The sequence below is a fragment of the Taudactylus pleione genome, unplaced genomic scaffold (genome assembly GCF_031769625.1).
Source record: "Taudactylus pleione unplaced genomic scaffold, aTauple2 ptg000584l, whole genome shotgun sequence".
In the NCBI taxonomy this organism is placed as follows: domain Eukaryota; kingdom Metazoa; phylum Chordata; class Amphibia; order Anura; family Myobatrachidae; genus Taudactylus; species Taudactylus pleione.
Genome location: NW_028284986.1, coordinates 1,996,019 through 2,014,406, shown reverse-complemented (window position 1 = coordinate 2,014,406; position 18,388 = coordinate 1,996,019). Strand labels below are relative to the sequence as shown.

The 18,388-nt window shown below is 48.6% G+C and overlaps 1 long non-coding RNA gene across 1 annotated transcript in view; it reads right to left on the bottom strand.

Annotated features, from left to right (window-relative positions):
- Positions 1–1,280: 1,280 nt before the first annotated feature.
- Positions 1,281–18,388, bottom strand: part of LOC148481367 (uncharacterized) — a 77,538-nt gene continuing 60,430 nt past the window's right edge. Inside the window, exon 3 of the long non-coding RNA XR_015871923.1 lies at positions 1,281–1,338. This is a non-coding gene — a long non-coding RNA (uncharacterized LOC148481367). The remainder of the gene's footprint in view (positions 1,339–18,388) is intronic.

Sequence of the window (18,388 nt, the reverse complement as noted above, 5' to 3'; positions counted from 1 at the left end):
CTGAATGATGTCACTAGTTCCTAGTGAACTGATGGGCTCTGTGTCTCATGCCTCTACCTCAATCTGAAACCGCTGGCAGCAATTAATGGTTACGTCAGCACCCACGGCGAATAACATGATCCAACTGCCACCTGTCAGTACAGGCGATAGGATGCAGTTGTATCAACATACCACAAATCTTTGTGAATCTGGGCATAGGGGTCAATCCAAGGGAACTCGCGCTGTGAATGACACTTGCAATCCAATTCTAACCTCGCATTGGTTTTCTATAAGAAATTTGCGTTTTTTTTGTCCTCATCCTCCTGAAGATGTGAGTTGGTAGTGAAAAATTTATTTTTAAAAGGTAAAAAAATGTCAGGACTTGCTTCAGAAGCCCTTGGAACCCCTCCCCTAATGCTTAACTATGCTTCATGCCTCAGTGATGGCACTAGTTCCTAATGAACTGATCTGTGCCTCATGCCTCAGTGATGGCCCTAGTTCCTAATGAACTGACTGGCTCTGTACCTCATGACTCAGTGATGGCACTAGTTCCTAATGAACTGATCTGTGCCTCATGCCTCAGTGATGACCCTAGTTCCTATTGAACTGATTGGCTCTGTATTCATGCCTCAGTGATGGCACTAGTTCCTAATGAACTTATCTGTGCCTCATGCCTCAGTGATGGCACTAGTTCCTAATGAACTGACTGGCTTTGTGCCTCATGACTCAGTAGTGTTGGCACTAGTTCCTAATGAACTGATTGGCTCTGTGCCTCATGACTCAGTGATGGCACTAGTTCCTAATGAACTGATCTGTGCCTCATGCCTCAGTGATGACCCTAGTTCCTATTGAACTGATTGGCTCTGTATTCATGCCTCAGTGATGGAACTAGTTCCTAATGAACTGATCTGTGCCTCATGCCTCAGTGATGGCACTAGTTCCTAATGAACTGACTGGCTCTGTGCCTCATGGCTCACTGTTGGCACTAGTTTCCAAGGAATTGTTTAGCTTCAGTCTTATGAGTATGAGTTTATCCCACAATATGGCCATCCCTAGGGTTGCCACAATATCCCTTTAATCAGGTATACACATATGAATTACACAGGTTCTGTGTCTGGCTGACATCAAGCCTGCATTTCCCCTGGTTATAATCAGCCACAGAACCTGTGTAATCCATTTGTGTCTGTGATTAAAGGGCTATTATAGCCACCCCATCTGTCATTGCTCTATGCCCAATGCAAGCACAGTATCAGTGGGTGTGTCCCAGGTAATGATATGGAGAATATGTAAATGAACTTACTGCATACTTAAATTTCAGGTTGAATTCTCGGTCATTTGCCCTCAGACACCTCTCCTTCTCTGCAAGCACAGAAAGGGGAAAAGAGAACTTACATATATAAATCATATAATACATTATAATAACCTATATAATAAATAAGGGGTGTGCTGAATAATTTATCTATAAATATAATAATATAATTTATCTATAAATATAAATCAATATATTCATATGAAAAATACTTTTATAATACAAAAGTTATGGTAATATATATAATTAACACCTGTGTAAATCAGATTATAATGGGTGAGTTCTGATGTTATCACTTTGTTATAACAACGATTTCACAGCGACACAGCTCCCGGAGGTACTGACTCCGCTTACCGCCCCGACAGCCAGTCCTGGACGCCAAACGCGCTCAGTGGACCAGACTGGGCTTCCACTTCCACTTCACAAAGTAAAATAAATAAATAATATTGTACAGATGTGTCTGCATACACCTATCCACATGGCATGCGTAGCCTGGCGCTATTCAGAACCTCCACCACGGGTAGTGATTCCCGTGCTTGCGCACTTTTCCCTGAATTTAGGATCTTCCCTAAATTGGCTTATAGCATACCAGGTATTCAGGATTCGTATTTTTGTTGCAGAAGAATTGGTATAAAGTCGCAGATCAAGCATAAAGATTGTAAGCTTGTGAGCAGGGCCCTCCTACCGCTATGTCTGTCTGTTATTACCCCGTTTTGTTCTAGTAACGATTCCAATTGAGAAGCGCAACGGAATATGTCGCGCTATATAAGAAACTGATAATAAATAAATCATAAATAAATGGCGCGGGTCACTCGTATCATACCGCTGTCTTTTGCCTTTCTACCCAAATTGCCAACGTAATTGGCATAAAGTCGCAGATTACAAAAATTAAAAAGTCTGTGGTGCGCAACACTGGGCTCTCTGGCGTGAATTGAGGATAGATGTAAGTGGAGCACCCCTCCCACCTGTTCCTGGGTGTTTTTAATTAGCAAGGAGTCCTTGCACTCCAGGGGATAAATTTACTAAGATGGGATTTCTATTTAAGAAGTGATGTTGCCCATAGCAACTAATCTGATTCTTCTTCTCATTTAGTTAGCACCTTCTAGAAGATAATACCTGGAACCTGATTGGTTGCTATGGGCAACATCTCTTCTTATTAGAACTCCCACCTTAGTAAATTTACCCCCAAGACTGCACATCTTATGAGGCACACTGAGGGTAAGACCTATTATACAGTCAGGTGCATAAATATTGGGACATTGACAGAATTTTCAGATTTTGGCCTCTATTCACCACCACAATGGCTTTGAAATGAAACAAACAAGATGTGCTTTAACTGCAGACTTTCAGAAATAATTTGAGGGTAATTACATCCAAATCGGGTGAACGGTGTAGGAATTACAACAGTTTCAATATGTGCCTCCCACTTTTTAAGGGGCCAAAAGTAATGGGACTATCAACTCAAAAGCTATTTCATGGACAGGTGTGGGCTATTCCCTCGTTATTTCATTATCAATTAAGCAGGTAAAAGCTCTGGAGTTGATTCTAGGTGTGACATTTCCATTTGGAATCAGTTGCTGTCGACTCTCAATATGAGATCCAAAGAGCTGTCACTATCAGTGAAGCAAGCCATCATTAGGCTGAAAAATCAAAACAAACCCATCAGAGAGATAGCAAAAACATTAGGTGTGGCCAAATCAACTGTATGGAACATTCTTAAAAAGAAAGAACGCAGCGGAGAGCTCAGCAACACCAAAAGACCCGGAAGACCACGGAAAACAACTGTGGTGGATGACAAAAGAATTATTTCCCTGGTGAAGAAAAACCCCTTCACAACAGTTGGCCAAATCAAGAACACTCTCCAGGAGGAAGGTGTATATGTGTCAAAGTCAACAGTCAAGAGAAGACTTCACAAGAGTGAATATAGAGGGTTCACCACAAGATGCAAACCATTGGTGAGCCACAAACACAGGAAGACCAGATTAGAGTTTGCCAAACAACATCTAAAAAAGCCATTACAGTTCTGGAACAACATCCTATGGACAGAGGAGACAAAGATCAACTTGTACCAGAGTGATGGGAAGAGAAGAGTATGGAGAAGGAAAGGAACTGCTCATGATCCAAAACATACCACCTCATCAGTGAAGCATGGTGGTGGTAGTGTCATGGCGTGGGCATGTATGGCTGCCAATGGAACTGGTTCCCTTGTATTTATTGATGATGTGACTGCTGAAAAAAGCAGCAGAATGAATTCTGAAGTGTTTCGGGCAATATTATATGCTCATATTTAGTCAAATGCTTCAGAACTCATTGAACGGCGCTTCACAGTGCAGATGGACAATGACCCGAAGCATACTGCAAAAGCAACCAAAGAGTTTTTTAAGGCTAAAAAGTGTAATGTTATGCAATGGCCAAGTCAATCCCCTGACCTGAATCCGATTGAGCATGCATTTCACTTGATGAAGACAACACTGAAGGGAAAATGCCCCAAGAACAAGCAGGAACTGAAGACATTTGCAGTAGAGGCCTGGCAGAGCATCACCAGGGATGAAACCCAGCGTCTGGTGATGTCTATGCGGTCCAGACTTCAGGCTGTAATTGCCTGCAAAGGATTTGCAACAAAGTATTAAAAAGTGAAAGTTAGATTTAGGATTGTTTAGTTTGTCCCATTACTTTTGGCCCCTTAAAAAGTGGGAGGCACATATAGAAACCATTGTAATTCCTACACCGTTCACCTGATTTGGATGTAATTACCCTCAAATTAAATCTGAAAGTCTGCAGGTAAAGCACATCTTGTTTGTTTCATTTCAAAGCCATTGTGGTGGAGAATAGAGGACAAAATATAAAAATTGTGTCAATGTCCCAATATTTATGCACCTGACTGTATATATGCTGTGTGTCAGTTTTGGGACTGGTATTGGGGTACGGGGCTCTCTGGGCTGGTGTGGCTGGACTGCTTCATGGCATCATAATGTACACCTTATCACTTCTTTAGTTTTTTTTTTATATATGTAGCACTTTATATACTTTTTATTATAACCTCCTACTTATGTAAGACTTAACACATAGGCAATCTTCATTATTCTTTAACCCTCACTTGTAATCTCACAATAGTGTGATGCCATGGGGCGGTTCTGCTGGGTTGGCCTGGGGGGTCCCGTGCCCTGTATTTGCTCCATAGGAGTGTTAGGGACCTGCCTGATAGAGGTCACCTGGATGCGGTGGGCAGGCCCATAATTATGGCCATTATTATGCTAAGAAAATGTTGGATGCTATTTAGCAGTGATATTATTAGGCTCAGCATGGTTAGAGTGTGCACTTGCATTTGTCTCTTTATGCTTGCAGCACTACAAGTCTCAGCAGGTAGCACCTCACATTGTGCTTAGGGTGTGCAATCTATGGTCCCTCCCCCTATGTAGATGTAAGTGGACACATCTAACAAAATGTTGACAAAAAAATGACTCATTGCTACAATTATATTTATTTTGGCAAAATTATGTGTTATTTAAATGCAGCGTTTTTTTCTAACCATTATCTGACGCCATAGAATTCCTGAGATACATGTACTGTCGCAATTATTTAGCAAATAAGGCGCAGCAGAACTGTTCATGGTTGGCAGCTACCATCGGTGACAGCGAGAGGTAATCACTTAAAAAATATGGAGATGCCCAATTTACGGCGATATTTACCTTTAATAAGCAAACACCTGTACATAAAAAACTAGGTGGGGGATCAGGGGGGGTTAGAGGTGTATAGTCAGCGCCTGTCACTGAACAGCACCCATCACGGTAAGTCAGTAATACCCCTTTTACACCGACCTAAAAATCCCGGGTTGATGTGCATCAAACCGGGAATTTTTAGCAATGTAAATGGAACCACCCGGGTCCAGGGACCCAGGGCTCGAACTCTGGTACTTTGCAGGGTTGGCCACGTGTTGTTCCCGTGGCACCCTGCGGTGTAACCGGCGTGATCCAGGTCACAACAAGGACCCAGATCGTGCTGCATGCTGCCCGATTGGCTGGCTTCAGATTATGTAATCTCCAAGCGTCCACTGCAACACCGGAAGAGCTGGGTCACTGCAGACCCGGCTACAGTGTGAACGGTGCTGACTCGGGAATATCCTGGGTCGGCGCTGCAGTATGAAAGGGATAAGTTCCGTATCTCATGCAGATTGGAACCGTTTTCCAACCCCCGAATCAGAGCCGGAACTCTGGTATAACAAGAGATATGGTAAGAACTTACCTTTGTTATCTCTGTTTCTACGAAGTCCATGGGGTCCACATGGTTGACCGTGGGGTATAGCTGGATCTGGATCCATGGGCACCACGCAGTTAAAGCTTTAGCTCCCAGGATGCACTGGGTCCATCCTCCTCTATACCCCGCCCCCGAGCCACAGGCATATCAGTTGATAAGTAGAAAAGGCCGGTGAAGGAAAAAAACAGAGAGAAGGAAGACTGGAACACACAAGAACTATACTCACAGAAAGGGAGACGGAAAACCGGTGACCAGCCACACAGCCCATATGAAGCCAGGTGCGTCAGGGCAAAACAGAGAAAACAAAGGTAAGTTCTTACCATATCTCTTGTTTTCTACTTCAGGGTCCATAGGGTTGACCTTGGGGATGTCCTAAAGCAGTTGAACTAAGGGCAGGGACGCTCCTGTGCAGAAAGGAGAATCCGGCACCCGAAGGATGCATCCTGAGAGGTGAAGGTGTCAAAAGCATAGAACCTCAGAAAGGTCTGGATGGAAGACCACGTGACCGCCTTACACAGCTGAACAGCCGAAGCGCCACGGCTAGTAGCCCACGAAGGACCCACAGACCGAGTAGAATGAGACTTAAAAGAGGCCGGAACAGGTAAACCCTCCTATGCATAAGCCTCACAAATAACCAAACGTAGCCAACGGGCCAAAGTTTGTTTGCCGGCAGGCCAACCCCTCTTGTGAAAACCAAAGAGGACGAACAAGGAATCTGACTTCCGAATGGAACTAGTCCGGTCCACATAAACTTTGAGGGTACGGACCACATCTAAGGAAGCCTCCCCAGCCAAGAGATCAGGTGACAAACGCCGGCGCAACAATTTCCTGATTAATGTGGAACTTCGAAACCACTTTATGTAGAAAGCCCAGGTGAGTTGGAAGCACCGCCCCATCCTGGTGAAAAATCAGAAAAGGAGGACGACAGGAAAGCGCACCCAATTCTGACATCCTCCTGGCCAAAGCAATTGCCAGGAGAAAAGTCAACCACTTGAGCTCCACCGACTCAAGAGGTTCAAATGGAGGACCATGTAGGGCCCTAAGCACCACCGCCAAATCCCAAGCCACTGGGGGAACAAAGGGAGACTGAATTCTGAGAACACCCTGGAAAAAGGTGCGGACATCTGGCAGAGTAGCTATCCTATGCTGGAACCACACAGTGCAGACACACAAACTTTTAAAGAAGCTAGGCGTAAGCCTAGGTCCAACCCAGACTGAAGGAATGCCTGAGGATCGTAGTTTCTGGACTCACACCACTAAAAATAAGTTTGCCACACTCTGTAGTAAATCCTGGCGGAAGCAGGCTTGCGAGCCTGTAGCATCGTGTTGATGACGGAGCTTGAAAAACCCTGGGATCTTAAGACGGATGTCTCAAGAGCCACGCCATCAAAGACAGATGACCCAGATCCGGGTAAAGGCAGGGCCCCTGAGACAACAGGTCCCGACATTGAGGCAGAGGGAACGGAGCATCGAATGAGAGGCTCCGAAGATTGAAGTACCAAGAACGTCTGAGCCAAGCCGGAGCAACCAGCAGAAGCGTGCCGCCATCCTGCTTGAATTTCCGAAGGACCCGAGGAAGCAGGGATATCGGAGGGAATAGATACACCAGCAGAAATGTCCATTTCACTGACAGCGCGTCCACCAGGTTTGCGCCTGCGTCTCTTGTCCTGGACCCGTACACGGGCAGCTTGTGATTGTGACATAAGACCATGAGGCTCACCTCCGGCAGTCCCCACCTGTCCACGAGTAGTTGAAATACCTCTGGGAGAAGCGACCATTCCCTGGGATGCACGTTGTGATGGCTGAGGAAGTCTGCCTCCCAATTGAGAACTCCTGGAATGAAGACTGCGTAGATGGCCGGAAGGTGGCACTCTGCCCAAGACAGGATGCGTGACACCTCTGACATTGCTGTTCGACTGCGAGTCCCCCCTTGATGGTTGATGTACGCCGTGGTGGCATTGTCGGACTGAACTTGCATGGCCCTTCCTTGAAGAGCGTGACCGGACAACTGGAAGGCCCTGTACACGGCCGAAGTTCCAGAATGTTGATGGGAAGAACCGCTTCTTCTGCCGTCCAACGGCCCTGAAGTGAAAGTGGACTCGTCACTGCACCCCAACCCCGGAGACTGGCATCTGTCATGAGCAGAACCCAGTCCAGGATCCAAAAGGTGTGACCTTTGGTGAGATGTGACGTCTGAGGCCACCAAGCAAGCGACAGGCGCACCTCCGGAGACAACACCAGCATCTGAGTCCTGATCCGGTGTGGTAACCCGTTCCATTTGGATAGAATCAGCCCCTGCAGGGGCCTGGAATGAAACTGGGCATACTCCATTATGTCGAATGCCGACACCGTGGACCCCAGAACCCTTAATGCCGAGTGAACAGACACCTGGGAACTCCTCAGACAACCGCTCACTCGTAGCTGTAGGGAGGAAATCTTTTCTGGAGTCAGAAAGATCCTTTGCTGACGAGAGTCCAGAAGGGCTCCCAAATGAACCATCCTTTGTGACGGAATCAGGGAGGACTTTTTCCAGTTTATCAGCTACCCGTGCCCTTGCAGACAAGTGATCGTAAGGTGCAGATATTGTAGAAGTACCTCCGGAGAGCCTGCCAGCAATTGGAGGTCATCAAGATACGGCAGAAGCATATACCCTGGCTCCGCAGATGGGCAGCCATGACAGCCATAATTTTGGTTAACACCCTTGGAGCCGTGGAAAGGCCAAAGGGCAGACCCTGAAATCGGAAGTGAGGCTGGCATATAGCAAACCTCAGATACCGCTGTGTGAAGGTGCCATAGGAACATGGAGGTAGGCGTCCTGGATGTCCAGGGAGATCATATAATCCCACGGTTCCATAGCCAGAATGCTGGAACGCAAAGAATTTGGGCACTCTGAGGAACTTGTTCAGACCCCTTGGGTTTCGGAACCAGAGTGGAGTAGTAACCTGTCCCGTGTTGAGAAAGTGGAATGGGAACAATGACCCCTGCTTTCAGCAAGGACTCTATGGGTCCCTGAATCGGCAAGGCCTTGTTCTTGTCCTGAGAGAGACTCGTACTGAAAAACTGTAGGGGGGGTCTGTGACGAAAGGAAAGGGCATACCCCTGACAGACTACTTCTCTCAGCCAAGCATCCGTGGTTGTATTGCACCAGCACTGGGTGAATTGAAGAAGCTGGCCTCCCACTCTGGGATCCCATCAGGCTGAAGGCTTATCCTCTGGTTTGGAAGCAGGGCGTCTAGTGCTCCAGGCCTGCTTCTTTGGTTTAGGGGTGGCTTTGGCTGACTACTGCCCCGGGAAGGACTGACCCTTGGACTTCCCTTGAGTACAAAAGTACCGAAAGGCCAAGGTACTAGCCTTAGAAGGCGCAGCCGCTGATGGCAGAAATGCAGACTTAGGCTTTGCCAGGGTATCAACAATTTTGTACAGGTCTGGCCCAAACAAAATCTCCCCATTAAAGGGTAAGGCCTCCAGGCTTTTCTTGGAATCCGCATCCGCTTTCCAAGAACGGAGACACAAAGACCGGCGAGCAGAGACCGCTGCCGCCGAAACTCTGGAAGTCAGAAGACTGGCATCTAAAGACGCTTCTCCAATATAGGAAGCGGCATCCCTCATCTGTCCCACTAAAGCTCTCTGAACCTCTGGAGCTTCCTCCAGTACATTGGCCCAGCTCTCAATGGCTTTAGCCACCCAAGAGATGGCCATGGACGGACGGGCCTACTGCCCATGAGAGACAATAAATTGATTTTAAACAAGTCTCCACATTCCTGTCTGTGGAATGCTTTAGGGATGAAATGGAAGGCATAGGCAAGGTAGCAGTCTTATTTAAGCGAGTAACATGAGAATCCACCGCAGGCGGGGTTTCCCACTTTTTGCAATGACGGATAAACGGATAACTAGATGCCAAACGTTTTTGCAGCTGGAACCTTTTACTAGGTGACTGCCAGGCCTCCGCCATATGATCAGTCAGCTGGTCAGATAGAGGAAAAACAGCCAGTCACTTTTGCCTGCTTAAAATTTGGATACTTGGATTTAGGGGCCGGTGCGTCATCCTCTATATCAACAATGGACCGCACCGCCCTCACCAATGTCGGCTCATTAATGGAAGATTTCCTTTCTTCCCAGTTTGCACGCACCTTGGAGGTCCCAGGACCATGACACACTGACATTTGGGGCAGTGACAGACTGGGGCACAAAAGGCCCACCAGGGCAATGCAGTGATAAAGGCTCATACTTTGGGGTGTGGCCAGCCTCCAGAGGGGGTGTGGCTAGCCTCCACAGAGGCTTGGCTAACCATTAAAGAGTGCATGGACTGGGCCCCTTAAAAAATGTGTATATATAGTGAATACTGCTGGTGCATGCATGACAATGTACCAGATTAATAACAGCAATACATTGTAGAAAATACACCATAGTCCTGTGCAGTTTAATGTAGCATATGTATAATGTATAGTTCAAATTCACAGTCTTGAACCTGATTCTTAGAGGAGGGGGTGGGCCCTCAGGCAGTGGGGCCCACCGGGGGTTTTCCCTGTACCCCTGTGGGCCAGTCCGACCCTGACTTGGGGTTCCAGCTATATATTGTTTAGCATCAGTTGAATACAGATTATTCAATGACCCTCCACATAAATCACCCCCCCATACAATATCATGGAGAGCTGGCCTTTATAAACATTACTATAGTATTTGCCGCGCTTTGTGTCATCACCATCGTACATTTCCCTACTATGAAGCCATCTGTTTTCTTACAAACACGTCTGGAGCGGTCTCACTCTTACAGTACAACAATGTTTTCCTATTCCCACAGAAATCATTATCAGGAAACGGCACTAAGAAATCATTAGGAAACACAAAGTGTAAAGGTCGGGAGAGGTCAGCGATCCGCACAATATAAAAGTCTGCAGATGGCTAGAATCCAACAGGAACATATAACAAAACAGCACGGAAAGCACCTAGCAGGGTGGGAAAATCAGGACGTAACTTTCTCATTTTGCTACAATTTAAAAAAACAAAAAATTTTAAATAGAATTTTAAAATAAACACACAGGCACAAAGCTTGGATTCAGCTATTTATTATACGATGGGCCTGATTCAGAAAGTACGCAACGCCGATATTTACACAGCTGAGCGATCGGCAGACTGCACATGCGTCACGGCCGCACTACACACACACAAAGGTGCCGTTCGCAGTCAGGATTTATTTGCAGTGACTGACAGTCAGGGACCGTTTGATGGCGGTTTACGTGGTGTGGCGGAAAAAATGCAGGTGTGTCGCAGCCGTTTTCGGGGCATGTCTCGGCCTACAACTGCGATCCCGTACGCGGATAAATTGGTTCTGACATCTCAGTTCAGGCGCCCATTCTGCGCTACCATCGGACTACTCAGTTGGCGGATTATCGAATGATCTGTGATGGCGGCTACGTACATGGATACGCAGTGCGATGGCTCCAGTGGGCATCTCAATACACAGCAGCTGCGATTACATTAGCGCACATCTCTGCATCAGGCCCGATAAAGGATAAACGGGAGATGATGGTTGAAGTGAGAGAAGAAAAAGCGCGTGAGGGATGAGGGCCCTGCTCGTGAGAACTCACATTCTGCAGTACCATGGGGTAGTAGTATAACATTTGCCTATAATCGGGGCTTATTGTATAAAAGCACATCCAGATGAGCACTTCAGACCTGCATTTGGGGGTGTGACGGCATTTGTCCCCTTGCTGCGTCCCACGCCACATCTGCTGAGAGAGAGCCATTTATTATACGCACCAGCAGCCGTTTAGCGGCATAGAGATAGCGGCTATTATTTCTGTACCAGCGCTGCAATGATACTATTACAGGGAAAATTATTTTCTGCATTCAATGAAGGGCCCCAATGTGTACCCACAAGAACTCCAATGTGACCTGGGCTACCACCATTCAGACCATATAAAGAGCCCTGATACTGTAAGCAGTAGGGGCCTGAACCAGTTTGGATGTGGAACCTGCATTTATTTAGGAAGGAACATATACTGAGCTCTTAGCAGGTCCGGCTCTAGGGGTGTTCAATCAGTGTGGTCGAACATAGGCGCCACCCATATAGGGCGCACCCCTCCCCAAATCCCAACTTCAGCGGGACAGTACTGTACCGCTGTTCTACCCGTGGGCCGAAGTCTGGGGGCATTGCTACAGGGGGCACTGCTACAGGGGGCACTGCTACTGGGGCATTACTACAGGGGGCATTGCTACTGGGGGCACTACATCTGGGGGAATTGCTACAGGGGGCACTACATCTGGGGGCATTGCTACAGGAGGTACTACTTCTGGGGGCACTACTACTGGAGCACTACTACAGGGGCATTGCTACTGGTGGCACTACTACTGGGGCATTAGTACAGGGGCATTGCTACTGGGGGCAATACATCTGGGGGCATTGCTACTGGTGGCACTACTACTGGGGCATTGCTACAGGGGGCACTACTTCTGGGGGCATTGCTACTGGGGGCACTACATCTGGGGGCATTGCTACTGGTGGCACTACTACTGGGGCATTAGTACAGGGGCACTACTTCTGGGGGCATTGCTACTGGGGGCACTACATCTGGGGGCATTACTATTGGGAGCACTACTACAGGGGCATTGCTACTAGTGGCACTACTACTGGGGGCACTACTATATCGTCCATATTTAATAGGGGCCCCCACACCCCACGGACCTTAATCCGGCCCTGAGCGTGATAATTTTACCTACATTTGCATTGTGAATTCAGGAACTATCACAAGAATGTATCAACATTCCGAAGCTGGGACAGAACTTGTGAGAGAGCTTTGTCCCTGCGAATCCTCACAGCGCACTGGTCACAAAATACAGTGTCAGTGCCTCCGCGTATATGCGCCGACACCAGCTAGCGCTAACCCCAGCCCAAGTGCCCCCCCCCCCACCCCCGGGACCCCCTGAAGACAAGGATAATGCAGAATGAGAACTAAGAGGGGATCCTGCTCCTTAGAGATTACAGCCCATGTTACGTGGGCAGAAAATGTAGGAAATGTAGGTATAACCCACAGACCCATGCGATACTCTCTGCCAGAATTCTACAGAAAATACAGATTTTCCTACTGTATGTCCATGAAGAATAGGGACTCTATGGTTCCATGCTGTCTGTTCTAAATACTCACTTTAGTTGTTACAATTGTTCCCCTTTATTTACATACACTGCCTATTACCAGTGACATGGAGACGGCAGACATAGAACAATTTACTAACAGGCTCGGCAATGTCTACTTCTCAAAGCAATATTGTGGTTGTAGGAAATATACAACTAATAATTCTAGGATCAACAAAAACAAAAACACAACATTTTCAGATTCCGGAAACCGCAGCTGCGAGCTGCCGGCTTGCTATAATATTATAAAATATATAATAATGACATGTTATGCCCCAACTAGAGCGCCATTAGCTGACACATTCATCACGCAGGGAGGGCCGCAGAGGACACTGGGAATATTAGACCATCCAGAAAGAATGTACTTCGGGCTATTTATTAAACAGACACCACAACACTTGAGTGGAAATCCTGTTTATACAGGACAAAGTAGGAATGTACAAATATAGTAATGTAACTGTTATAATTCTGGTAAGAGCAGTTCAGGAGAGGGTCAGAAGCTGGAGTACGGAGAGGTGAGTATGGGGACAGTCTCCGATATAAAGGACATCTTCACTGGGTCAATCAACAACCTTAAAAATGATTAATTACTGAGAATATTACAGCAATTTAACCAATTTATTATAATGTTATTTATGTAACATGTCAGACAGAGAGTTTCGCAGACTGGAAATAAGGGGGTTGTGCCACTATTCGGACCCTAACCAAGAATTTTATTCTCTTACTCATTAATGCTTTTATTGATTGGAGACAAAAACAAGTCGCTTAAAACAGAGAAGCATTGAAAAAGCAAATCATATTGGCCCAGAATCCCGTGCTTGGGCATAGGCATAGCATTCGGTACAGGATACACAATATAGGGGTAAAGCAAAGATTACTTATTCAGATTTATATCCACATCTGCAACAATGTATCTGGGCACCCTCTATGCATACAGAGCAATGTTTCTAGGGGAAGCAAGAAGGGAGCTGGATCCAGAAGAAGAGAGGTAGGAGACAGTGGGTGGGAGAGTGTGGGTGGGATAGGGTAGGAGTGGGTGTGTGGGAGAGGGTAGGGGAGTGTGGGGAGGGTGATTAGGAATGGTTGGGAGAAATGGGGTAGGAGAGGTTGGGATATGGCAGGCAGGAAAGGGTAGGAAAAGGTGGGTGTAAGAGGGTGGGGAGAATAGCTGGGTAGGAGAGGGCTGGTTGGAGATGGAGGGTAGGAGAAAGTGGAACAGGAGTGGGATCGGTTGCGTAGGAAAGGGTGGGTGGGAGAGAATGTGTAGGAGAGCGTGGCAGAGATGGGGTTGGAGAGGGTGGGTCGGAGAAGTGGAACAGGAGTGGGATCGGTTGCATAGGAAAGGGTGGGTGAGAATGAGTAGGAGAGAGTGGCAGAGATGGGGTAGGAGAGGTTGGAGGGCAAGTAGGAAAGGATCGAAGAGTGTGGGTGGGAGAGGGCATGGAAAAAGGTGGGTGGGTGTGAGAGGGTAAGTGGGATTGGCTGGGTAGGAGCGGAAGGGTAGGAGAAAGTGGTACCGGATGGGATAGTGTGTGTAGTAGAGCATGGGTTGGAGAGGGTGGGGGTGGAGGGGTACGGGAGGGTGTATGAGGGAGGGCGGGTACGTAATACCAGGTTGAGCCCTGCCAGGCATATCACCTTTCCAGAATAAGCAGGAGCGCATACGGCAGAATGGTCAACGGGGGATGTTGCTGACTATGCCATGTTGCAGAATGACAGGTAGCTCCCCCCCGTCTAACCCGGCATCGGCAAGAGTGTGTGCACTTGCCGCAGGCATGGTCACGTCGCCGGTGATGGCGTGCAGGGTACACATTGTGTAGTGTCTACCCAGCTTTAGGCTTGTGTGGAGCAACATCTAAATTTCTAAAAACTCTCAATTTAGTAAATAAACCCCTTAGGGGTATATTTACTAAAGTGAGAGTTTATAGAAATTGAGATGTTGCCCATAGCAACCAGATTCTACTTTACATGTAACTAGCACCTTCTAGAAGATAATAGCTAGAATCTGATTGGTTGCTATGGGCAACATCTCCACTAAAAACTTGCACTTTAGTCAATACACCCCTTAGGGTCCCAAACTAGACTTCACTGTCCCCGGCCCATACATAAAAGTAAGGTAAGTATGTAGATGGCTGCAGCTGGCTTACATCTAGTGCTCCATGATAACTGCTCTAAATTGATTTATGGTCCATTCAGGACTGAGAGCTTCACGGTCATCACCAAACATAGTCACGTAACCAGTTTGCATCCCCAGCTGTCTGCTTTATATTTCTAGACGCTGTAATCCGGCTGCAGATTGTTTTCCTAGTAACTGGCCCCGGTCACTCACTCCTGGCCTGTGCGAGCGTCCAGCACAGGAGTACCCTCAATGCCCATCGCTGTGCCCCTGGCAGCAGCTGTACAATAAGGGACTGGACTTATCCTTTAGGTGCTGAGGAGGCTTCTCTTCTATGAGAAAGGAGCTGGCACTCACCTAACGTTACTGCAGCCTCCACGCTCTGCACAAGTCCTCAGTGCCCATCGCTGTGCTCCTGGCAGAAGCTGTACTATGAGGGACTGGACTTATCCTTTAGGTGCTGAGGAGGCTTCTCTTCTATGAGAAAGGAACTGGCACTCACCTAACGTTACTGCAGCCTCCACGTTCTGCACAAGTCCTCAGTGCCCATCGCTGTGCTCCTGGCAGCAGCTGTACTATGAGGGACTGGACTTATCCTTTAGGTGCGGAGGAGGCTTCTCTTCTATGAGAAAGGAGCTGGCACTCACCTAAAGTTACTGCAGCCTCCACGCTCTGCACAAGTCCTCAGTGCCCATCGCTGTGCCCCTGGCAGCAGCTGTACTATGAGGGACTGGACTTATCCATTAGGTGCTGAGGAGGCTTCTCTTCTATGAGAAAGGAGCTGGCACTCACCTAACGTTACTGCAGCCTCCACGCTCTGCACAAGTCCTCAGTGCCCATCACTGTGCCCCTGGCAGCAGCTGTACTATGAGGGACTGGACTTATCCATTAGGTGCTGAGGAGGCTTCTCTTCTATGAGAAAGGAGCTGGCACTCACCTAACGTTACTGCAGCCTCCACGCTCTGCACAAGTCCTCAGTGCCCATTGCTGTGCCCCTGGCAGCAGCTGCACTATGAGGGACTGGACTTATCCTTTAGGTGCTGAGGAGGCTTCTCTTCTATGAGAAAGGAGCTGGCACTCACTTAACGTTACTGCAGCCTCCACACTCTGCACAAGTCCTCAGGCTTATATTACTCATTTCTATAATCACTTCCCTGATTTCTTCCTGCTTCTGGAACAAGTTATAACAATTCAGAATGATACTTAAATAAGGTGCCGACACTGCGCACCCCTGACGGCCCCCAGAGGAGAAAGCCCCGGACACCGACATTTGTCTCCTGTGCATTCGGGGAGATGAAGTCATCATTTCAACATTTACCATTTCCGCAATCATGTCAACATCACAATGACGGCAGGTATGTCCACATTGTTGAAAATGAACATGTCGGCATGCGCAGAATATTGACATGTTCTCAGTGTCAACATCTGAAAGGTCGACAAATAAAGTGCAGACTTTCTGCATGGACCAGCAGCGGAGGGTTAGGGTACGGGAGGGGAGGGTTAGGGTACGGGAGGGGAGGGTTAGGCTGTGGGAGGGGAGGGTTAGGCTGTGGGAGGGGAGGGTTAGGTTGTGGGAGGGGAGGGTTAGGCTACGGGAGGGGAGGGTTAGGCTACGAGAGGGGAGGGTTAGGCTACGGGAGTGGAGGGTTAGGCTACGAGAGGGGAGGGTTAGGCTATGAGAGGGGAGGGTTAGGCTGTGGGAGGGGAGGGTTAGGCTGTGGGAGGGGAGGGTTAGGCTATGGGAGAGGAGGGTTAGGCTACGGGAGGGGAGGGTTAGGCTACGAGAGGGGAGGGTTAGGCTACGGGAGTGGAGGGTTAGGCTACGAGAGGGGAGGGTTAGGCTATGAGAGGGGAGGGTTAGGCTGTGGGAGGGTTAGGCTGTGGGAGGGGAGGGTTAGGCTGTGGGAGGGGAGGGTTAGGCTATGGGAGAGGAGGGTTAGGCTACGGGAGGGGGGTTACGGTTAGGCTACGGGAGGGGGGTTAAAGTTAGACTGCGGGTGGGGGGTTAGGCTGCGAGAGGGGGGTTAGGGTTTGGCTGTGGAAGGAGAGGTAAAGATTAGATTGCGGGAGGGGAGGGGAGGGTTAGGCTGCGGGAGGGTTAGGCCGTGGGAGGGGAGGGTTAGGCTGTGGGAGGGTTAGGCTGTGGGAGGAGGGTTAGGCTGCGGGAGGGGAGGGTTAGGCTGCGAGAGGGGAGGGTTAGGCTGCGGGGGAGGGTTAGGCTGCGGGGGAGGGTTAGGCTGTGGGGGAGGGGAGAGTTAGGCTGCGGGGGAGGGTTAGGCTGCGGGAGTGGAGGGTTAGGCTGCGGGAGGGGAGGGTTAGGCTGCGGGGGAGGGTTAGGCTGCGGGGGAGGGTTAGGCTGCGGGGGAGGGGAGAGTTAGGCTGCGGGGGAGGGTTAGGCTGCGGGAGTGGAGGGTTAGGCTGCGGGAGGGGAGGGTTAGGCTGTGGGAGGGGAGGGTTAGGCTGCGGGAGGGTTAGCGTTAATCAACGGGAGGGGAGGTTAGAGACAGACTGCGGGAGGGAGGGGGGGTTAAGGCTAGGCTATGGGAGGTGAGGGACTAGGGGGAGGATTATGCTATGGGGGGAGGAGTGGGTGGGTTAGGCACTAGGGGGAGGGTGAAGGTGCCTACAAACATAGCGATGTGCTCACGATCCGACCTGAGGCACGATTTCCCCTGAACTCTCCCCAGGCAGCTCCCCAGGCAGTCGTGGTCACGCTTTGGAGTAAAAAATTTAAAATCTGACTTAAGATCTATCGTGCATCCAGTGCATTGTGACGCAGGTTGTCAAAAGGGGCGGATTAGTGTTAAGCACTAGGGGAGGGGTCAGACTATGGGAGGGGAGGGTTAGGCTTAAGCACTAGGGACGTTAGGGTTAGGCACTAAGGAGAGGGTTAGACTGCGGGAGGGAAGGTTAGGCCGCAGGACGGGAGGCTAGGGTTAGGCACTAGAGAGAGGGTTAGACTGCGGGAGGGAAGGTTAGGCTGCAGGACGGGAGGCTAGGGTTAGGCACTAGGTAGAGGCTTTGAGGTTAAGATTACGATTAGTCATAATTACCACTCTAAATGCCACAGATCCTGACGCCACTGCAGGACCCGATAAGACACCACTGGAGCCGCCAGACCGTCCATAACAGGTAAGTCACCATTAGGCCACCAGGGACATTTAGTCAACATTCTAATCATGTCGAAATGATGATTGCCGACAATATATACCACACCCCATTTGGGCTCTGTTCATTTTGGCTTCAGCACTCCAGTCCCTAATGTCTAATCCAATCCAATATCATTGCTGTAAATCTAAGGGGAAGATTTACGAAGGCCCGGCTGTGGCTAGTTAAAGGCGTGGTCATAGGCGGCTTTAATGCTAAACAAGGCTGAATTAGCCATTATTCCCGTTGCTGTTTTATAAAACGTAATCTCAATGCCCCTAATTAGCAATGAGAAACCACGCCTTAGTAAATCTACCCCTAGGCCATAGTGGTATCTTCATTAATGAAGACCAGGTGGAAACGGCTCAGCTAACGCCATCTTCTCATCCTATTTTGGAATTACAGCTGGAGAGGGATCTGCTGGTCCTTCCCTGGCTGGCTCCATAGTCTT